General features: G+C 34.2%; 1 protein-coding gene and 1 long non-coding RNA gene across 2 annotated transcripts in view; one reads left to right on the top strand and one right to left on the bottom strand.

Annotated features, from left to right (window-relative positions):
* LOC118272341 (tRNA dimethylallyltransferase) overlaps nucleotides 1-24,869 on the top strand; it is a 235,227-nt gene that overhangs the window by 47,289 nt on the left and 163,069 nt on the right. The window lies entirely within an intron of this gene.
* Nucleotides 14,149-22,666, bottom strand: LOC126910643 (uncharacterized). Its single transcript, XR_007705280.1, has 2 exons — nucleotides 22,405-22,666; nucleotides 14,149-14,525 (listed from the first exon to the last, which is right to left on the bottom strand). It is a non-coding gene; the product is annotated as an uncharacterized LOC126910643 (long non-coding RNA).

Here is a 24,869-nt window from a genome sequence, read left to right as displayed (position 1 = left end):
GTTACCAAGAAACGAACATCATCTCACAAACTTCCTCATTTACAATACCTATCAATAGGAATTCACAAAAATTATGAGATTCCATATTAAGATGACTACAAGAAATATATCAATAGGTAAAGTTAACGTCTTTTATCTTGTAACAAGAAAATTAAACAATTAATTAACTTTGTACAAAAATGGAGTGCGTCGATACCTTTTAGGGTGGCTCCTAACTTCGGCAGGGTTACAGGGTTACTGCCATATGGCAGCAAGTTAACAATTGGTATTAGAACGCGGAATATTACATTAACCACTTAGGTAAAGAAAGGGTTGTCGATATCAGAGCTTGTTTTAATTTTGTAAAATGATTTGTTGTTTTATTTTGTTTAGTGTTTATGTTCTGATTCATTGATGACTGACTTTAAAATTAATGGTTTTTAAAAACTGCTGACACTTTATCCACGTTATGACGTCATGTAAGCAGAGCTACAGATTAAAACTAAGAGTTGGTCAATAAACAATATCTCAATCTCTTACACTTACTGTTGTCTCTCTCTGTAGGTATCACCCTAAGTTTGGCTGTTAGAGAATGGACTTGGCAGTAAGTTCAACATTGTTTAAATTTACAAAAAGTGTAAAATAAAAATAAGTAACACAAAAAAAAATCTTTAAACGGCAACCCTATCAAACCGCTCGCTGACAAGTCGATTTTACAATCTCGAACAGAGCAGGTCTGGTAACACCGAGATGTTTTACAAACAAAACGTTGTACGGAACCCGAATAGGATTCCCCAGGCGGAAGCTGCGTGTATTAGCATAATGTGTGCCACGGAACGGGGACGACTGAAATGAAAAGTGGTTTTCAGACATGGCATTTAATTTTAGACGGTTTTTGAAGCCGGTTTGGCAAGGTAAATAAAATAATAGATATTTGAACGGATGCCGCGTACGATCTGGTTCGTTTTGACAAAAATGTTAGGTAATGTTTGTTGTGGCGGTGAGGTTTGTTTTCGACCAAACGTGTTTGGAGTTTGGGAATGTAAAGGTTTATAAGATTTAAGATATTAAGGTAGGTAAATATACTTATTTTCGGAGCTGCGGATAATGTAGCAGGTTACCGGGGCTTTGGCTCAAAGCAGGAGAAGGAACGGGGTGGTTTTTAGTCAGTAAGAGTCTGACACTCCCTCTCGTCTCACCCAAGTCATTGGATGATTTTCTCCCCTCAAAAAAGGGTTAATAGTTATTGTTTATTGTTGGTGTGAGTTTCGTAGTTTCCAGACTACAGTTTGGTCAGAGGACTTATTTAAATCTACTTTTTCTCTAAAAGTAATTTTTGGAGGTCATCGAAAACTAAGGCGTAATTTAAAAACTTTAGCTCATTTAATTTTCATGGTTATATTTAACAGATGTTCATCAAACCGACGCTTTTTGGTTTTGAAAAACATAACATAACAAGTTAGTTAGGTATCAGTTCGAACACCTGGTTTCTTCGAGAATGATTTTTACGAAAATTAGCAAAAGGAAATCTTTTAATAATGATGACAGCATTATCAAATCTATATAATTAACTGGTTTCATTTTATTTAAAATCCAAATTATACGCGTAACTAATAAACATAAATTATTATTATTAAAATGAATTTTATAGTCTACGGTTATTGCGCGTACCAAAAAGGTTTCGAACTCTTTCGAGGTGGTAATGACGAATATAATCTGTGTTCTCATGTTTTGGTGGGAAAAATTGTGATAAAAAATGGAGGCGCGTTTAGTCTCATGGCAGTTGTTAAACGCGATTACTATCTGAAACATTTTATTGAATACATTTAGGTATAATTTGGATTAATCCGATTCGGAGATTTTGTTGTTGATTTTTTTCCTACGTAACGTAAATAAGACTACTGTTTTTCGAACCCTTAGTGTAACATTATTTTGAGCTACGGACTACCTCGTAAAGCAGGAGTAGGAACGGGGAGGTTTTTAGTAAGTAAGAGTCTGACACTCCCACTCGCCTCGCCCAAGGCGGGAGAAGACATTGGATCATGTTTTTTCCCCTTAAAAAAAAGGATAACTATTAATATTTCATGAAATAACTATCGAAATACGTATCATACACAAAGATATCTACTCTAACCCTATCTACTCCTTAAGAACTTTTAAAGACAATAAACATTCGATATTAATTATTACGCAATCTTTCTTCACCAACTTATATATTTAACACGACAAGTCGTATTAGTAAGACCACACCTTAACCAGTGTCACTGCCTTACTTCACTTAAGGTCTGCACAGCTATTTAGCATGGACAACACATGAACAATGACTTGTAATTCGCTCAATTATACCCACGATTGTAATCGTGTGTTGACCCGGCCTGGGATGTCTCATCTGCCCAGTTATGGTACATTCGTCTTGATGAGAGGATTTCGTTTAGACTTTTTTTTTTTTTTTTTTTTTTTTTATAAAAAACGTTGCCCCACATTAGCATTTTTTCCTGTGTCGTGGGTGCGTTTACAAACATACAAGTTCACATACACATGACACCCAGACCCGAAACAACAATTTATGGATCACACAAAGTGTTGCTCCGTGCGGGAATCGAACCCGCTACCCGTTGCTCGGCAGCCAGTTGTCCAGCCACCGCACCAACCGTGCAGTCAAAGCAGACTGCTTGTTTCAACGATGATCTGAATTACAACTATGTTCTTTTTTTTTATTAAGGAAAATGGGTTGGTATATAAATCTCTGAAACTCTTGCTGACTGGTAATGGTGATGATTGTTACTTCTGTAAGATAGGATCAACTGTGGAACCAAAAAAATATGAGGAAAGTATAGATCAATGCGTCCCAAGAACTGTCTGTTTTGGTTTTCGAAGTAACAGTCAAAAGTCACAATGGTATTTAGTTATCAGATGTAAACTTTTCCATAAGAAGCACAACACGCCTTCGGTTAAGTTTGGTTTAAAACTACTAAGGTATTTTATTTGGTCAGTAAATTTAGCCATACTACTAACAATTAACATAAAAATCTCAAAACTAAAAAGCAAAATTTTGCAATTTAATTGAGAACCATCCTTCTTCTTTTTGCATTCTATTAAAAATCCCTTTACACACATTTTTTTTTTCAAACTCGCTCCCAGGGTCACAGGCTCCAACGTAAAGGGCGATGGAGACGTCCACAGAATACATAAAGGATCGATACACAGTGTACTCCTGTACACGGTACACACTTCCGGTTGCGTAACGTCCGGCTCTAGTTTGTACGTACAAGTCTGATATGAATTTTTATACGCTGTTTTTCCTTTCGATTTTTTTGCGATCACCATTTTAGGTGCAAAGTCACTATTATGATTTGTGGTTGCTATTTCGATGATGACCACTTTAAGGTGCTTGGCCGGGTAAGTGGTGTAACGTACATTACACCTGTTAATCCCCGAAGAGTGAAGATGATCTTATAGTAAGTCGATTTTGGCTAAACCGAACCGATACGATCTTCAAGCCTTTAAGAAAAGAGCGTACTCCTTTTTAAAATGCCGGTAACCTGTGACTCCTCTGGTGTTGCGGGTGTCCATGGTCGGCGTTGATCGCTTATCATGGTGCTTCTTCTGCTCGTTTGCCCCATATTCCATAAAAAACCTTTTAGAATAATGCAGTTCTCATTACTTAAAGCTATCAGTCTAGGAGTCATGGTCATGAAGAAAAGAGTTTTGTTCGAAGCCAAATAACTAAAAAAACAACTGTATACATACCCACAATACTGCAAGCAACATCCCACTACCCCATTAGTGGGAAATTGCTTGTGCTTAGCTGGACTGGCTCTGCATGGTCAGTCAATGATGACAGCTCGAAGACCGTTGAAACGATGGCATAGCTCCTCATAAACCGTTGTAGATCGGGAAGTCCGGATCATTAGATTATGCCAGCATGTTTCTCATGCTGCCTTGCCTTAAAAAATATATCATTCCTTCCACCTGACATGCAATGAAGTACTTTATTGTTACATGATTACTGCACAATTTACCATGGTAACTAGCCTTATCTCAATTACATGTATTATGTAAAACTATTTTCGTTCTATAAATAATATCAGCGTGAAAATTGCAATCTTTAACACATTCTTACGTAATTTGTACGTTGAAATAATTGGTAGATGCCAAGGTCAGATGTGTTTGTTGTTAGGGGAAAATTGGCTAAAGAACTTAATATGGTCACTGTTTTTCCTCAAAGGTAAACATCTAACTAACTTTAGGTCCATCTTGGGGATTTTTTATGATTCCCATTTTATTAAGCATTAGGTATTTGCCAAACAAACAATTTGTTTACATTTTTTCTTCGAAAAATCGCACATTTTTTCCTACTCGACAGATACCTTTGCGATCATCTCTGTCTTTTTTAGGCTCTGTAATTCATTATTATGTTATCGGCTTTCTCACGTAACTGTTTGACTCGACTAGTTTCAAGCCGTGCTAGAGACTCATATTCATGAGCAGTATTCCGCGACACATGACGCGGCGACTCTGGCGCTGCTACTCTAATAATTCATTTAGTATGTCTCACGAAAGTTATTTATAATAAAAAAGGCTATTGTAATACGTAAAATAAAACAATGAAATTCGAATTTTGAATAAAAAGAAGATGGCATCGAATAAAAACTAAAAAAGAAAATAATTAAAAAATGTTATTAATATTTTTTATTGATGCTCATCAATTCCTAATCGAAAGAGTTCCTATACACAATAAATTGTTTCATATAAAACAATAGGCCAGAAGTCTAGCCACAGATAATAATTGAATAGTACAAAAAAGAGAAATGGTTTGATAGATTCAGTCATCTACATTATAAACGGACAGACATTAGCATTTTTTATATTGTATTAATATCAGTTGCAATTAAACGTAACCTGATTTGATACATGCGTGATGATATCATATACTTATGTATGAAAATTATTACTAGGCTTACATTTAGGGATCCTTTGAAGTACTGGAGAAAAAAACCGTTCATTATATGTTTTTTTTATTGTTGGTGTCATGTCAGATGGGTCTCATCTTTAGTTTTAAGTGGAACTCAATATCACTGATTTTGACTTATAATTTAAAAGATAAAAAAAGCAAAAAATAAAAAATAAGTTTTTGATTTATATCTGACGTTCCAAAATTTTGACATTTAAACGAACTTGGAAATGGTTAGTTGCTTTTTTTTAAATTGTATGTATAATTTAATAATTAATTGTTAAAAATAATCTAAATTAATTCTTAAAAAAGTGTTTTTCTCAATGGACAGACAATTAACGTCACAGATTCTCACATACAATTGAATTGTAATTCAAAATAAATACAATATTTTTGTTATTCTGTAATGGAAACTGACAAAGTTGTAATTCCAAGTCAATAAATACTTTATACTTTAATGTTTCAGAAAAATAATATGTAACAATTCATCATTTGGATTAATAATATTAAAATTAATTTAACAGGAAGTCTGTAACTCCACATTTACACAATAATATTATATTTAAAATACATTATTTCCCTAAACAAGGTAAAGGAATAACAAATTCGTATAAAAATTTAGTCTGTGGCGACACATGACAAGTGACAGATGACAGAAGGCGCACATAGACGATCGTCGACGTCATAAATCCTACACCGCACATGTGAAGTTTACATGCGAATAAACATGGGTAGAAAATCCCAAACGAATAACAGTTGGGCAAAAAGCCCGACAGCAACGATCAGTTCACCTGGTTGGAGGATACTACTATTGTTAGAAAACTTTACTTTTCCTTCGCAAAAATTAAAACTAATTTAAACCTAATTGGTTTTGTTATCAGGGAAATGTCTGTATTTCTTTTGTAGGAAAAGGGACCTATTTCATTTGAATCGACTGTTTTCTCCCCTCCACAACTCTTTGAGGATGTAATACTACTTTTAAAGTAAGTACATCATTAATTAATAAATATGTACGGAATCATAAACCCATAACCACAAGTCGTACTTTTCTAACTTTTTTTTTGTAACAAGCAATCTAATTCTTCTAGTTTATCTTTTAATCAGTTTCAACTTTCAAATTATGAGAACCAATGTACAGCTGTTAGCTTGTGGCTGGCAAAAAATACCCGTTACTTCGAACCCGGATTTAGGATATTTCCTAAATGTATATAAGTAGGTATTATTGTACCTACAGTACAGTACACTAGCTTCGGTCAGAAGCTTCGCTCGCGTTCGATAAAAAGTAGCCTATGTATTTATTCCAGAGGATAATCTACTCCTGTTCCTAATTTCATCCCGATTCCTTTAGCCGTTTTGATGTTATTGAGTAACAAACATACTTACACACAAACTCACTCAGAAACTTACTCATTTATAATTTTAGTAAGATAAGTAAGTACTTTTTTTAACGAATGGTAAAAGAGGAAAATCTAGTTTATTTACTTTTGGTCTAGACACTGGTATGTAGACCTGATCTTATGGTGCGCAACTGTTGGGATTTCCATTCTGAAAGTTTACACCACATTATAGTCCAGTCAATTTAGGAATTCACCTCGGAATTCGAGATACCCAGCTGTAATTTTGTATATACTTGTATATTGACCCCCTAAAACTTGTCTCAAAACCTACATACGGTAGGGTGTAAGCAACCCTTAAAATTCAGGGTCAAAGGGCCCAAAAATTGTTTTTTTGCGGTCTTTTCGAAATATCTCTTTTCCTATGGGTTTTTGGTAATTGTATTCTATAGCAATATTGTGAAATACAAAATTCTCTACAACTTTTGTCAAAACTTTTTCTTTATACGGTGAACCGTTTTCGAGATAGAGGGCGGAGAGCGCGCGGTCGCTGCATCTCATCAAAAAATTTTTTTTTCGTGTAACCTATCCGTGATGGTTGTCTATGGATAGGACATTAAAAAATACGTCATGGTTCCTAAAACCATTTTTCGTCAAAATCAATCGTTTGAAAGATAGACGCTTCCAAAGTGGAAAAATTAGGTCTATAGAATGTGTCCTGCCCTCTAACTTTTAAAATAAGTGAGTAAGAAAACTAAAAAAAAATATATGCTGTAGATTTTAATGGAAACTTTCAACGAAAATTGGTTTGAATGAGATATCATAATTAGTTTTTAAGAATTGATTAAAAGAATTGAGAAAGTGGAAAATTAAGTGTGTTTTTTTTAAAATGTATCAATTCTTAAAAACTAATTATGATATCTCGTTCAAACCAATTTTCGTTGAAAGTTTCCATTAAAATCTACAGCATATATTTTTTTTAGTTTTCTTACTCACTTATTTTATAAGTTAGAGGGCAGGACACATTCTATAGACCTCTGTTTTCCACTTTGGAAGCGTCTATCTTTCAAACGATTGTTTTTGACGAAAAATGGTTTTAGGAACCATGACGTATTTTTTAATGTCCTATCCATAGACAACCATCACGGATAAGTTATTGAAAAAAATATTTTTGAAGAGATGCAGTGACCGCGCGCTCTCCGCCCTCTATCTCGAAAACGGTTCACCGTATAAAAAAAGTTTAGACAAAAGTTGTAGAAAATTTTATATCCCACAATATTGCTATTGAATACAACTTCCAAAAACCCATAGGAAATGAGATATTTCGAAAAAACCGCAAAAAAACGATTTTTGGGCCCTTTGACCCTGAATTTTAAGGGTTGCTTACACCCTACCATATGTAGGTTTTGAGACAAGTTTTAGGGGATCAATATACAAGTATATACAAAATTACAGCTGGGTATCTCGCATTCCGAGATTCTTACCTAATTTTGCCTTATTTGACTGGACTATTAATTTATTTTAAAATAAAAGCATGTCGGCCTTACCTACACCATACGGATGCAGCGTAGCGTATTATTTTATTTATCTTTATCGGCCGACCAAATTGTATACATGAATACATTAAACAACAATCATTTCTATAATATGTAAGTAAAATGTTACAATCGATTATAGGCGAGCATAGCATTCGTTAATAATTAATATTATTTAAAAAAAGTTGTCAATTAATAACAGAAGTGTGGGAGAGCCATGCTTCGGCACTGCTGGGCCGGCTCGATCTTTGACGCCTTTGGTGTTTCGGGTATTCATGGGCGGCGGCGATTGCTTACCATCAGGTGATCCGTCTGCTCGTTTATCAGCTTATACCATAAAAAACAAGCAATAGAATTAGAGTAAAAAATAAAACACGGTCTACCGATATTTTCTCAGTGTAGCCTACTGAGAAAACAGTAGTATACCGATCATTCCACAATCGGACGATCCGCAATAAATTAATTAGGAAAAACATATACAGTACAATAGCCTATGAAAACTAGAATCAAGTAACCTAACATTAATAATAACAATAAAATTAAATTATTACATGTCATTTTAAAGCAATCAAAGAAAAAGGGGGAAAATCTAGTTTATTTACTTTTGGTCTAGACACTGGTAGAGCTGATCTTATGGTGTTCAACTGTTGGGATTTCCATTCTCAAAGATCTCACCACATTAATTTATTTTAAAACAAAAGCGTGTCGGACTTACTTACACCATACGGATGCAGCTTAGCTAGCAAAGAAAAAATGCTACAATTTTTTTTTTGGCTATTTGTACCGAGTAAATTAAAACGGCTATGCGAGACTTACTAAATTAACTAAAAACAAGGATTTACTTACGTAAATATACTGAGAAATGCTAAATACAAGATATCCATACTTTAAAACATATACATAATTTAAAATGGTAAAAAAATCATACACACTTTATGGTATAAGCTGGTAAACGAGCAGACGGATCATCTGATGGTAAGCAATTGCAGCCGCCCTTACACCTGGTGTTTCGGATGTCCATGCGTGGCGTTACAAGTGCGTTGCTGGCCTTTGGGGGTTAGTTTAAGGGTTGTTGGGGGATTGGGAAGAGGGGTTATTGGGCCTCCGGTAACCTCACTCACACAACGAAACAACGCAACCGTTGTTTCACGTCGGTTTTCTGTGAGGTCGTGCTATCACTCCGGTCGAAGTATTGCTCTCCCACACTTTTCGTCTATGTCCAACTAGACAAGAATTATTTTAGTAGTTTAAAATTAGATGTAGTTCTATGTACTCGTTACTCATAGTCTTATTCATATAGTAGTCATGGCAACAGACATTAGTCTGGTTTCGCGCCTAAACACACAACGCACCTAGAATTGGCGGCAAATGGTTTAATAATATCAATGAAGTACTTCGTTTTACAGGAAAATGCGAAAACATTGTAATAATAAACGCTAGCCGTTATTTTAATTGATTTAATTGTTTATTTATAATTATTATTCCCTTTGTTATGGTTCAGTTATTTCCTTATTGAAGACGTCATCACTAAACTTTGTCTGTGTGTGTGTACTAAACTTTGTGTGTGTGTGTAGGTATGTCTGTTGATGACTTCACACTTGTACAGGACAATATTTGGTTTATTTATAGTGATGTTCCCATGCAGGCAATTTTAGATTTTTTTTATTCAAGTATTTGTTAAGGAAAAAGTAGGAAGGATAAGGAAAAATGCACAATTGTTTACTTTTAGGCTCATAAAAGATCAAAAATCTAGGCATCATACTTTGACCAGGCCACTAACAATCGCACTCAATTAAGAATCGTTTCTCAACTTAGAAAAAAAGGACCTTGCATTATTCAAAACAACACGTCAATTGTTCCAAAAAAACATTTGATTGCCATTGATCGATATCCCCCCATAACTCAACACAACATTCCAACAAATAAGTACATTCCCACCACTTAATCTTACATTACGATTCCAATAAGCACGTAATATTGATTACCGACAAACCGAAGTACAGTTAGACCTTAAAAATTCCACACTTGTAGCCCTTTCCATACAAATCGCGGCTACCTTTGAATACCTTAGCTCGAGGCATTCCGTTGCACATAATTGCATAATGTGTATGTTAGTGCGCTTCTCGTTTGTATGAAGACGCATTTGTTTGTACGTCCGAGAGCAAGCGGCAAGGTGACTGATTAAGAGGGATTAACGATTCAGTAGCCATCTTTGTACGAAATGTCGGACAATGCCTTTTATTTTGTCGTTGAGTGTACATTTTGACATTTTGATTGTGTGTGCGATGAATTGATGATCATGTAGGTATAATTCGAAAGAAAGTGTTCCTTTTTTTCGCATTATTTACCTTTTGTAAACGTTTGGTATGGGGTAGATATTAAGTTCATTAATGCGGTTTATTTCTTATCCTAAAACGAGATTATATTTCGGAGCTTAAACGTCAAACGAATACAAACCCTCTGTCGCGTAGATAGATAACGTAGATGACTAATCTATACCTTCATGAAAAGCCACTATTAACTTAATACGCATTCATTCTTTATAAACCACCCTCATTATTGATATTCAAATAACTCATTATGCACTTTGAAGCGTTAACACAGTGCTCATACGAAATAAAAACCAAAACAATGTTATTGAAAAAACATCAAGGAAATAAATAAGAGATTTATCCTCGGTCTTGCATTCGCTTGGCGACCGTCGCCTCCGCTGCGGTCATCGACACAAACCTTGGCATTGACTACGAAATACAGATCTAAAGCTGAACATGCACAAAAACCAATATATCTTGACACACGGCGAAATACGGAACTAAACCATTCACTTGTACTTTGACAGCTGTTTTGACAGTTTTCTTTACAAACAGCGCCAGTGTTTGATGCCAAGTTTAACTGGTCGTAGTTACTACGTCGCCCAATGAAATTGAACAATTATATAAGGAACATGTAATTATGCCTGTCAGTTTATTGCCGTGGGATACTTACTATATTTGTTTTTGATTGATTTCAAAGGTGTTATTGTTTTTTTTTTTCGTTTGCTAAGTGGCCGTGTTATAACGCCTTTCGACTAATGGTCGGATAATTAAGTACATTGCTGCTTTCGTTTTTTGAAAGTTTGTCTGCGTTGTAGTAGGACAAGCGATGTATGTTTTATATGTATTATGTGTCAGCTGATCGTAATCGTCTTGAATGTTTTTGGGCTATTTAATGGGAAATAGAAATGATTGATGGGGTTAGTAAGTGACAGGTGGGCTATGAACTCGGGTTACTAACCTAGGTCTAAGTATGTAGACTAGGTAGGTACATAATTTTAGTCGCACTAGTGTAGGTTAGGTCAAGTTATAATTTATTTATTACTTTAGGTTAATAAAGACCTTGTTTTCAATCTTACCTATATTTTGTATTTCAAGGCTTATTCACGTTTCAACTTTCTTACGAGGTAATTCGATTACTTTCAAACCACACTAGGGGCTCATAGCCATATCTTACGAGAGTTATTATATGAAAATTGTTACATCTCTTCATCATTACATTTTATGTTATTAACTGTGTCATTTTTATCAGTAGTTTAAATCTAATTATATCTCATCTTTACTTTTATTTGCACTAATTTGCAATAAAGAATTGAATGTACGGCGTCTATGCCTCATAATCATCAGTGAAGGCCTCTCAGTCGTACGTCAGCGAATTTTTTCTAACATCTACAAACCTTGAAGAAGTTCACGCACTTTGCATACATTAAATTAAACTCGACAATTACACATTAAGAATTATCATAACACCCATTTATTTTTATTATGTGTAAATAATCTCTGGTCTTGTTGGACCTCGAAATTTAAGAGGTCATTCACCTTTGCATTTTTGTTTCATATTGTAAATAGTTTCAGTGTTGGGTCAAGGATTTTTATGTTGTGTAAGGATTTATTTTGGCCTTTCACTGTCTATCAGTCGCATTTTGCATTCACTATAGTATTTGTTCTGATAGCCTAGATATTATGGCGCTGTTAAAGGTTTCAAGGAGGTTAAGTGAAATACGGTAGTTTCCAACTAGTCAAATTTAATACTTTTATAGAAATTTCAAAAACGATACTATTCTATGAAATTTGTCGGAGATCGCTTTTTCTGACGTCATAAAATGTTTGCGTCAAACAGTATCCTTATTTATCAAACATAGCTAGAAAATTTCACAAAAAAAAGTATATCGTCAAATTAATGCATGAATGAATGTACGATTATTTTGCGATATTATATGGTATTAAAAAGTCCAAATAATTTATTTTTGACCTAGGAAACTATCCTAATTGTGGGAACAGCAAGCTGTTTATTTTCTGTTCAGTGTCAGTCTCTTACTGACTAAAAACCACCCTGTACCCTTAGTATGAGTTTGTTTTATGTTTAAAGTAATCGAAACGACAGCGCGTTCGGCGCTCTGATTGGCCGGCTCGAATAAACCAACCAATCAGAGCGTCAAACGCGCTCTCGTTTCGATTACTTTAAACGTAAAACAAACTCGTACTAAGGGTACTGTTCTTACACCTCCTTCGAGTCAGAACCCCGGTAAACCGCAAGGTCGTCCGCAGCATCATCTCTGCCTAACATTTTGCGAAGTAACAAGCGTGATGTTTTTACATAGTTTAGGTGTAGTATGTATGATTTATTTCGTCCTTGCCCCGTTGAATTTCGTTTACCTACTTATTGGACTACCTACTTTAACTCCGTGAGAATCTTATAAATATCTTTTCACATGGTTTCTTATAGTTATAACGTAATTGTTAAGTTAGTTTTATTGTTTACTTTATAGTTATATAAACGATTGTTTTAAACAGTCAATTGTAATCATAATGGGGACTTTGAAATTTGTTAAAGGAATAAGCTTTGCAAAATTCTGGTAGGAACATTTGATTTGATGTGGTCTTCAGTGAAATAGGGGTTAGCTGAAAAGTCGGACTTTTCCTTTTTATGTGGGTAAAGAAGGGGAAAAGCAGAGGAATTTTCTGATGGTAAGCAATCAGCACCAGCTAAAGACACCAGAGGAGTTAAAACTTACAAGTGCGTTGCCGACCCTTACTACGATCTGCCAAGAAGACAGGTTTTTGGCAGTAACATCAAAGTCAAAGTTAAAGTAAATCATTTATCCAAATAAGCATCAAATAGGTACTTTTGAAATGTCAACACATTGAGAAATACATAATAGTCTGTCAGTTTGTCCGTCAGCTAGGTGTTCGTTTCAAAGCATAACTTTAAACATTGACTAAACCTTATTCAAATATAAGATTTTGCTATCGAGTACACATTAACTGGAGTTAATTAATACAGTAGACTATAGATTTAATCGACTATTTTCCCATCACATTCAAAGATTTTCCAAATAAACTTGAAAATCTCACAGAACGAGTTTCGCGCAGACATTCCGCGATAATAATTATCAATCATGATTCCTTTGTCCTTGAACATATTAACATTAGTATATTTAAAGATTTATGTTAATTATAACTAATTATATTTACATACTTGTCTCTCTAACTTGTTTGTTTTATGACTTTACGCGATTCCACTTAATGGCGATTTGACATTATTATGTCAATGGTGTAAAAATAGATTTTTTTGTACCTATCATATTATTATGTAGGGTATCAAATGTTGGTGTTAATTAATAAAGAGTTGTGTTAATATTGGTTTGGTCAAGGTGCAAATGTTTGATTCTCAGGTCCAAGAATTTATTAAGTATTTAATTTTAAAATTACCTGTAAGTCTAGAATATGTTAACAAACTAAATTAAATAAAATCATCAGTTTACTGACGTAAATATATTGACAAAAGCTCTACTTACTAGTTTCGAGTCACAGAGAGACTCCTCATCATAAGCAGCTAGATTTGTTTTATGATAATATAGTGAGCCTATTCATTTTGTATTAAATAGGACTCATAACATACTTGTGAAAAAATATTTATAACTAGCTTTTGCCCGCGACTTCGTTCGCGTGGAATAGTGACTTCCGGCAAATTTTTGGTTTTAACCACATAGTTCCCGATCTCGCGGGATCTCTTCAAAAATGAGATGTGGAAGATATTCCAGGGAACTCTTCAAAAATCAACATAATGAGCTCTGCGTTTGAATTTAATAGATGTATACTCACTTAGGGCATTGAAAAAATAGTTTAAAAACGGACTTAAACTAACTTAAAACTAAAGAAAGCTACGAATTACGAATTTATAACAATTAAAAAAGAAACTATATTACAACCTATCCTCTATGCTATAATAACCAAGCTTAAACTAAATAATTTAAAAGAAACGACTTAAATCTAATCTAATTAATTTATAAATTAGACTTACAATTTTATTAAAAAAACTAACTACAGTAACTACTAATAATCGATATCAAACTAAACCTACGTTAAATAGTTTAACCAAAAAACCAGGAAAACCCAACAAATAAACTTATTAATTGACAAATACAACGAAACCAATTTAGAATATACGAAACAGCAGGACCACTACAGACAAATAATCATACGACTGATAATAAACTTTTTCTACGATAGTACCGAAGCGCTCGGCCGATACCCAACCAAATGAATGTAACGAAACCATAGCGCGATCTATTTCGATCCCAACACCATCTATCGAGGATAAAGACAACTTGGATTATTTATTTATACTCCGTTCGGGCATTTTCTTTGTACTAAAAGTTTAATTATATTGATATTATTTTTTTCATACCTTTTTACTATTTATTTACTTTTTTTCGATGAATTAAAACAATAACATGAACCGAAGTCGTGTAACGATCGACATAGAATTATCTATACTCCGTTAGAGCATTTTCTTTGTACTAAATGTTTTATTATATTGATATTATTTTTTTCATACCTTTTTACTATTTATTTACTTTTTTTCGATGAATTAAAACAATAACATGAACCGAAGTCGTGTAACGATCGACATAGAATTATTTATAAATAATTTATTTCTTATTTTTATTTTTTGATTTTTGAAATAAAAATATATCTATGTCCTTTCTAAGGTTCTAAACTATATCTGTACCAAATTTCAACCAAATCCGTCAAATAGTTGCGGAGATTAATGGTATAAGCATAGAATGTTCGACGTGATTCTTTAATTTGACATAACTTTTTTATTTATGAACCGATTGACATGAAACAAACACTAAATGTAAATTTAAGCATCCCACAATACATTCGTGAAAACCGCATCCAACTCGGATCAGCCGTTTCTGAGATTAGCGCGCACAGACGAACAGACAAACAGACAAACAGACAAACAGACAAACAGACAAACAGACAAACAGACAAACAGACAAAAAAAAAGTTAATTACATTTTTGGGTTCGACATCGACATAACAATAACCCCTGCTATTTTTTTTATTTTTATTTTCAATGTACAGACAGCACTTTTCTACGATTTTATTATATGTATAGATAATGTGCCAACGTTCGGGGATTAAACCACTTGAAATTATGTAGTGTAAATTAGTAAAAAATATGAAAGTGTTCTTCATATATAAAAATATCCTCTTAAGACACGCTCTAGAAGTAACTAGAAGAATATTTTTAAAGACAATATTTACATACTCGCCAACAGTCGACTCGTTTGCACACTTTAATATTAAATACAATTTTGAATCTTCAAAATCTTGACATGTGTAGGTGTGTACCTGCTTAGCAAATAATTGATCGTCTAAAGTATTTCAGACACAAAAAAATACTGACTATTTGTATGAATGAGATTAATACATATACTAGTTATTTTTAGGGTTTGTCTTCGTTTATTTTAACTAAGTAGTCTTATTTTTATCTAATTCTATTTTAAGTCGATTCTAATATAGAACTTTTTCTTCTCGTTTTCCTCTATCATATTCCCCAACCTCTTCTTTCTTTTGTATAAATTATCGTTTCTTGCACAATCTCTATCCATATTTATAAACAAATATATTTCTTAAATGTATGGTTATTTCAAGAATCACATACTAACTAGAAACTTTACGTCAACAACCTCCTTGCATTAAGAAAGTAATCTGAACAAACGTCAAACTTAAAAAAAGAAACTAATTCCTTTTTTCTTTTATTCCAGGTACGTTGGATTTCAAAAATCGAACACTGCAGTATGCAAACACGTGCCAGGTACAACAGTCGACAGTAATTTGAAGTCGGCACGTTCGTTATGTCGGCAAAATTGTCAATAATACTAATTACGACATTACAATTTAATTTATTTGCCAATATTATTGTAAGCTTGTAAACAAATATGGTGACGATGGTCTACATTAAGTGTACTTAACCTTAAGTATTACTTAGATTCTTGACGCCATTTGTTTATTTGCGAAAATAATTAAAATGGTCATACCGGTTTAGTAAACGAGCAGACGAATCACACATCATCATCATCATCAGGCGGAATAAGTCCATTGTTGAACACATGCCTCCCCTTAAAATCACACGATGGTAAGCAATCGCCGGCGCCCATGGACACCCGAAACATCAGAGACGTTACAAGTGCGTTACAATCTTTTTGAAGGTTTGGAATTTAACGATGTTTGGGGAATCGGGGATTGGGAAGACGGGTAATTGGGTCTCTGGACTGTTGGTTAAACGCATACATGATTAGTACTAAACCAATAAGTTTGTAAGTATTTTCATAACTAGTCCACATTATTATCTGTCTTCATAAAACTGTCCAGTTCGAAGAATTACTCTTTCTATCTCCATGTAAATGTTACAATACGATCTAGATGAAATGACAAAACACAACAGCCGGAAGAAAACATTTTAACCTATTTTTTGAGACACTAATTTCACTTTGACTTACCCGTCTTGATCAAATTTTCTTTCCGAACGACAAGTAATTTGAGGTAGAATCTTCTCGAATTTCGTAGGCACCTTGAATTTTTAAAAGGCCATCGCCTTGTTGCCTTGGCGAAAAATACTTAATTGAAATGTAAACATTGGTAATTATGTTTTGGGGGTTGATGCGCAAGGGTTAAAACGATCGATGGCATTGGAATGGAATTATCAATTGATGGAGACGAGAAGAGTATTTTGTAATTCAAAGATGTATTGTGTTATAGCTAATAACATGCAACTGATGCAACCAAATCTGATTTCTACTAAGAAAGATAAAAGTTTGTCTTGGATTGGACTACTGCTACTCTTTCAATTATGAGACCATTTTGGTAGAACTTGACTGACTGGCTGACTGGCGAGATTCTGTGTCAATTTACTGTTATTGACTATTGGTCGTAGGACCAATCATTGAAACCATACAATGACTTCTCCCGTCTTTGGCAAAACGAGAGGGAGTGTCAGACTCTTACTGACTAAAAATCACCCCGTTCCTACTCCTGCTTTTCGAGCTGGAGCCCCGATATTCATCCCACTTACCACCACTATACCGATGACGCCATTCTTCAGACCAAACAGAACACATTAAAACAATCAAACAAGCAATAAAAATTGAGAAAACATCTTTATAAGTGTATTATACCTATTCGCATACTGCAATTCTGAGCTATAATAAAGACAGTAAAAAAAAAACTAATGTACACCTACTGACAATTCAAGTTATCGGGGTCAACGGCCAATGGAACTCGTTATCAATGCATTTTAATTAAGTTTTTTGGCAACGTTGATAACTAAATGGTGATTTAGATTAGCTGGGTGACCGCGCATTCGGGAGCGTGATATGCATTCAGTGTTGGGGGGCGAAGCGACTATGGAGTACGGGTTTTGTACATTTAATAGTTAGCAAACAAGCAGACAAGTCACCTGATGATAAGAGATCAGCCAACCAACAAAGCGATCAAACAACCAGTGCATATAAATAAATAACACCTTGAGAAATTGCTAGAAGTCTTATATTGCTAATCTTATTTAAGTTTGGTATTCCATTTGGAATTGAAATTTGGTGAATAGAGGGCACAATTCCTAAATCTGTTGTTGTTTCAGAACATTGTAATATTGATAATAAAGATGAACCATTTCTTTCATCATTCATCCCAATCTAAAAATCCACTTCTCCAGCTTTGATAATTGTAGAAATGATACCTTTACAACCTTTATTTACCGTGTTCACCTCAACACATTCCTATCAAAGCTCATCCTACATCTCTCAACTCCGTACCAAATAACACTCCAGAACTTAAACATCCATACCTCATTACTACAGAGGAACTCTAAAATATGTCCAATACATTGTATGTAGCCTGTTGCCAGCCGGATCTAGGTTCATTACATCAGATACTGCAGGTCAAGCTCAGAATTCAGAGTTGATGGCTATCGCTATACTGCCTACTCACGCATATCTATGTAACTATGTAGGTATGGACACACAACACATCAAGTTACTCATAACCAGTATAAGCTGACCGTTGGATGTGTGGAAAGATTGTACGATGAGAGGCCAAGATAACCTGGTTGTGTATAAGTTGATGTAGGTACGCCCGAGATTGAAAGAAACAGTTATTTGTGTATCAAATGATGAATTGAGATTGTTTCATGAGTAGGCTTCTTTCTTTGTGCTTACTGCCTGCGGCATTTCTTTTTTAATAGATTCTGGTCCTGTAGGTATATTGCGTATAAAATTATAGCGTATGTAATACGGTGAAATGTGAGGTTATCAATGGCAAAATTTGTTTTAAGTCGGGCTCTATTCGATGCAAGGAAACACTTAACGATTTTCAAAATAAAAAAAATATATATATATTCCTAGATCAGCACCCGTTCGAGTGGCAAGTCTAGTGAGGCAAGTTTCCGGTTCAAATCCAGGGTTTTTGAATTCCTGAATCATAATTAAGATCCCCCACAATAATTTAATGTGAATATTTCATCTTAAAAGGCAATTTTGAATGAGTTTCGCGTGCTTAATCATTATTTTATTGGCGGATCATGATTGTGATGCTAAGCGACGCTATTGCATGACCGACCACCATGCCAATGATGGCGCCGGCAACGAATGCAATATAAATTATGAAATAATTATATTTTATAACTGACCCACATATTATATTCACTATTCTCATCATCATCAACCTCGCGAATTTATAATTAATTTTCTATCTGTAAAGTGGTAATAAAGCACCAACCTAATTATTTAAATAATTATTTTATTTAATGATGATTTCTTGAGTAAAATTAAAGAGAACCTCTCGCAATTTTGATTGAACGGTAGGCGTGGTGACGTGCAATGTGTAGCGGGTTCTGATTCCCGTACGAAGCAACTCTGTGTGACTCGCAAATTGTTGTTCCAAGTCTGGGTGTCATGTGTATGTGAAATTGTATGTTTTTAAACACACCCACGACACAAACAAAAATTCAAGAGCGGAAAACAGGACAGCAAAGTTAAAAAAAAATATTGCTGGTCCATCATATAACTATCTCTAATTGGTTCTCAAGAGCTCAAGAGTTCAAGAGCTGAAGATCCAGCTCAATGAATGGCGTGCTGTTTGTGAGTTCTTGGATCAGCAATGAACAGAAACGGTGATAACTTTACTGTGATGCTGGATATTCATTCAGAAGAAAGCACTTTTATAAATAAAACCACAAGGAAGATAGTTGAACTCAAAGATTTCTTGTCAAATCTAATCATTGATATCGTTCTATCGGTGATCTAGTCTTATTTTGTAGATGAATATCGCAATGAACCTATAGCTCTAGGTTCAAGAGCCTATTAAATAAGCAGCCTACTCATACCCCATGGTGCTTGTAAGTCAAAAGTTTAAGACAAATTCTAGGCCAAGCTATTGTAATGACTGGCCAAATATTGCGAATGTGATGATGATGAGTCTGTATTTCATTGAAGTATCGAGTTCATATTGGCTTATTTTTTTAATCGTACATACATACATAATCTCACGCCGGTCTCCCATGGGGGTAGGCAGAGACAATGGAACGCCAATTGCTACGATTCTTACACACCTCTTTCGCTTCATCGATAGTCATCAGTCTTTTCATGCATGCTCGTCGGTTAAAGGTACTTTTTTAAATCTTTTATTTCTAATCAATAATATGAGGGTCGGGTCTATGTTTAATGAAAATTGGGTGTCGATACCTATATATCGCTTGAGTAATTCTTGTGTTCTAATTTAAATTGTTTCTGAAGGCGTTTTCAAGTGATCTCGATATAAAAAGCCCTCATACCGACATAGAAACATCGTCCCAAAATACTATTTTTGGACTCGTGCAAAAAGGATAATATTTTCTTAAAATATGATTGATGGAGGTCGTAAGGTGGGCCTGTCGTGAAGGAATGGGGTAGTTCTCTGTGAGAATTGTCATTCAGGATGAATGAAGTATTATTTTAGATAAATGGACAATAGGACAGACAGCTGCTATAAATATTTAGATGTCACGAGAGTGAGAGTTCTATTTTTAGTTTTAACCGGTTTCTAGAAAAAGTCCTTTGTTTCCTTAAAGATATTATTAAAGTGCGAAGTATGAAATCTCAGAAAGTAACTTTAATGAGCTGATGAGCAGTTAACAGATCACTTGGAGCTTGGAAATTTAAACAGTATTGAATATTCTCAAAATATACTTGAAACCACAATCAATTCAGTTCCAGAAGAAAAAAGATTATAACAATATTAACAAAAAAGACACATTTTGCAAAGATAACACCAGTTTTTAACATTGTAACAGTAGGCATTTTATATAACTTTTATCTTGACTTGGCAACAGAATTTGATTCGGCGAAATAAATCGGTCAGGCTTGTATCGGAGCAGAGGTTAATTACTTTAACTGTTCCGGTAGAGATAAAGTATCGGTTACTTTGTAATCAGTGTCTTTTTAAATTTGATTCTTTGGAGGTCCTTTTATTGACTGAGATAGAAAGTTGAATTTCGCTTGAGGGAAATCGATGGTATCATTTAGGATGATATTGGTTGAATGATCTGAATGATCACAAATGTGACTACGAAGATCACGGCGCTGAGTCCAATTCCAAAGACAATGCAATGACTGCAGGGTTGGCGCGGTGGTTGTGCGACCGGCTGCCGCTCAACGTCTAGTGGTTTCCATTTCCCGACGGATCAATAAACAATCGTAGCTGTTAAAATAGCGTTCAGCATAGAATCTTGCTGGATTAAGTGTTTGTCAATAGGTTTTCCTCTACATGGTATAAGTTCCATGTAGTTGAACTCGAGAGTATTAGCATATACCAGGCGTAATACAGAAATCATCTAGGTAATAGGTATTACATCCAAATCTGACGCATATATCGGCGCCACACAACCACATGACATTTGACTCACACGATAAAAGCTTCGCTATGGTCTTGTACCAACACATGGGCGTAAACACCATTCATACCTAAATCAAATGAATCACCTAATTAAAGCACTATCTGTAAACAATTCCACTCATGCGCAAGAAAAATGTCACTTTGCGATTCAAATATAGAATTCGGCCATTCGTCATCTGTCTCGGAATTCGGAAATGGAACGCATTTTTCAGTGTTCATATATCCGTATGTCTGTTGGTGCAGTCATTAGTCATCAGATGTTTTTAGAGATTTCAGTGCCTGAAAATATTTTCGTCAGTTTGCCAACCTAAGGTTTTGAAGGAGAGTTATGTAGCTGGTAGGTCATTTCTTTCCATGTGTGATTGTTTTGGTCTATAAGTAGTCAATAAATGGGAGAAGCTTTTTTTACTTACATTATAATAATAAAAAAAAACACTCATGCTTATTTATCCCCGAAAAGGTAAGCAGAGGTGTATATTACGGCACGTAATGTCGCTATACAATGTACACCCGCTTTTGACTATTTGTGTTATACGACCCATGTAATAGGTAGTGAGCTTATTACTTAATAATTGATTTTAATATATACTAGCTTTTGCCCGCGACTTCGTTCGCGTGGAATAGTGACTTCCGGCAAATTTTTGGTTTTAACCACATTGTTCCCGATCTCGCGGGATCTCTTCAAAAATGAGATGTGGAAGATATTCCAGGGAACTCTTCAAAAATCAACATAATGAGCTCTGCGTTTGAATTTAATAGATTAGGGCATTGAAAAAATATTTTAAAAACGGACTTAAACTAACTTAAAACTAAAGAAAGCTACGAATTACGAATTTATAACAATTAAAAAAGAAACTATATTACAACCTATCCTCTATGCTATAATAACCAAGCTTAAACTAAATAATTTAAAAGAAACGACTTAAATCTAATCTAATTAAAAAAAAAATTAGACTTACAATTTTATTAAAAAAACTAACTACAGTAACTACTAATAATCGATATCAAACTAAACCTACGTTAAATAGTTTAACCAAAAAACCAGGAAAACCCAACAAATAAACTTATTAATTGACAAATACAACGAAACCAATTTAGAATATACGAAACAGCAGGACCACTACAGACAAATAATCATACGACTGATAATACACTTTTTCTACGATAGTACCGAAGCGCTCGGCCGATACCCAACCAAATGAATGTAACGAAACCATAGCGCGATCTATTTCGATCCCAACGCCATCTATCGAGGATAAAGACAACTTGGATTATTTATTTATACTCCGTTCGGACATTTTCTTTGTACTAAAAGTTTAATTATATTGATATTATTTTTTTCATACCTTTTTACTATTTATTTACTTTTTTCGATGAATTAAAACAATAACATGAACCGAAGTCGTGTAACGATCGACATAGAATTATCTATACTCCGTTAGAGCATTTTCTTTGTACTAAATGTTTTATTATATTGATATTATTTTTTTCATACCTTTTTACTATTTATTTACTTTTTTTCGATAAATTAAAACAATAACATGAACCGAAGTCGTGTAACGATCGACATAGAATTATTTATAAATAATTTATTTCTTATTTTTATTTTTTGATTTTTGAAATAAAAATATATCTGCAAACTATATCTGTACCAAATTTCAACCAAATCCGTCAAATAGTTGCGGAGATTAATGGTATAAGCATAGAATGTTCGACGTGATTCTTTAATTTGACATAACTTTTTTATTTATGAACCGATTGACATGAAACAAACACTAAATGTAAATTTAAGCATCCCACAATATATTCGTGAAAACCGCATCCAACTCGGATCAGCCGTTTCTGAGATTAGCGCGCACAGACGAACAGACAAACAGACAAACAGACAAACAGACAAACAGACAAACAGACAAAAAAAAAGTTAATTACATTTTTGGGTTCGACATCGACATAACAATAACCCCTGCTATTTTTTTTATTTTTATTTTCAATGTACAGACAGCACTTTTCTACGATTTTATTATATGTATAGATTGATTTAGCTCATGAGATTGTCGACAGGAAGGATGTAGATTCAGGAATCTTGTGCCAATAATCGTATCTGCCAATGGCCTAATAGCCAAAAGCATCGATCAACTCCTGAATAGATGGTTGGGTCAAGGGCCTGATGCAGAAGGCAGTACTTCTGGATAAAGCGCGTATTGTCTGGAAATTCCTCTCTTGAGCCCTGACCGCCGATAGTTTGGATTTCTACTGCTCTTTGTATTTATTAAAGTTTTGTTTTATAATTAAAAAATGTAATTAACAAGTATTAGAAATAAATAAAGAATACTATTAATAAATATCCATTCAAAGTGATATTCTAGTAAATTCATTCATACCAAGTTAATTGACGTAAAATATAAAACTTACATAAAACGATAACTTCGCTTATTTTAGACGTTGTTGTAATAAAAATATAATTACGTTTAGAAAATAAAATACAACTGTGAAGTTTATATTGTTTTCTGAGAAGTGTTTACTGGTTTATCTTGTCTGCCTTTCCTTTATTGAAGTTGGTATTAGTTATGTAATAATAAATAACACGATATCTTTTATATGATACAATCAAACGAGCAAACGGACTAGACAGATACATACATAAGTGGTTAGCGCTGCCTAAATACCTATGTATACTTGCGTCAAAGTCAAATCATTTATTACAATTAATACTTAATTAGGCATTTCTGTCGTCAGTCTGTCAGTGAATTGGGCCTCCGGTAACCTCACTCACACAACACAAACGTTGTTTCACGTCGGTTTTCTGTGAGGCCGTGGTATCACTCCGGTCGAGCCGGCCCATTCGTGCCGAAGCATGACTCTGCCACACTTAAAATTTCAGCAAAATTATCGTTTGTAAATTTCTCAATCCCACTGTTGCCAAACAAATCCATCGACACTAGTATTTCCTGCCCACCTACTAAGAAGGAAATGGTATTTGTTTACTTTTCCTAGTTTAACTACTAAACGCCGGCCTCAAACAAACAGCTAGAGTTTTATTGTCTATACAACAAAGGTTTACTGTCAAATTGAACTGTACGCGGACCTTTTTATAGATTTATCTATGCTCCGTGATCGGTTGTAGGGTTGTGCTTGACACAAAAATAATATTATACTACTACAGCACATTTTTGTTCTTATATTTTAAGTCTGAAGTCAAGTATACTACTTTTATAAACTTGAACATGTTAAATTGTTAAAGTCAAATCATTTATTCCAATTAAACCATAAATAAGTATTTTTGAAATGTCAACAAATAAAGAAATAAATAATAGTCTGTCAGTATACGGAGAGACAGCCAAAGTAACTTTCCTTTGAAACGCACTAAAATTGAGTTGCATGTAGGTCTGGAAATGGTGTCCAATGATATACAATGAAAAACAAATATTTTATCTGTACACCTACCAAATCTCTCTCTCTCTCTCTCTCCATACACGGGTAGCTCCTTGCAAGACCTTTGCAAGATTTGATCTAGTCCCTAAACTTCGAACATAAGCGATCAGGGCAGCCCTAGTAAAAACGAAAGTGATACATTTTTCAACAGAGAAAATTCAAATAATATTTTGTATGGGACTCTTGTTTTCAAGAACTTACTATGAAGATTTATAGTAAGCAGTGCCGAAGTAGTTGTGTTCTTTGGAAAAGGGAGAATATAGTTTTAATAGTAATATTTTAGTTCCATAGTCGAAAGATTTTTGTAATTTCCTAGCGTTATCTACGGGTTATTGCTCGATCCAGGTAAAAGTATTGTTTACCTACATAGGGATATTGT

Source organism: Spodoptera frugiperda, chromosome 4, assembly GCF_023101765.2.
Source record: "Spodoptera frugiperda isolate SF20-4 chromosome 4, AGI-APGP_CSIRO_Sfru_2.0, whole genome shotgun sequence".
NCBI lineage: Eukaryota > Metazoa > Arthropoda > Insecta > Lepidoptera > Noctuidae > Spodoptera > Spodoptera frugiperda.
The sequence above is the reverse complement of the archived record's forward strand: the minus strand, read 5'-3'. Positions and strand labels throughout refer to the sequence as shown.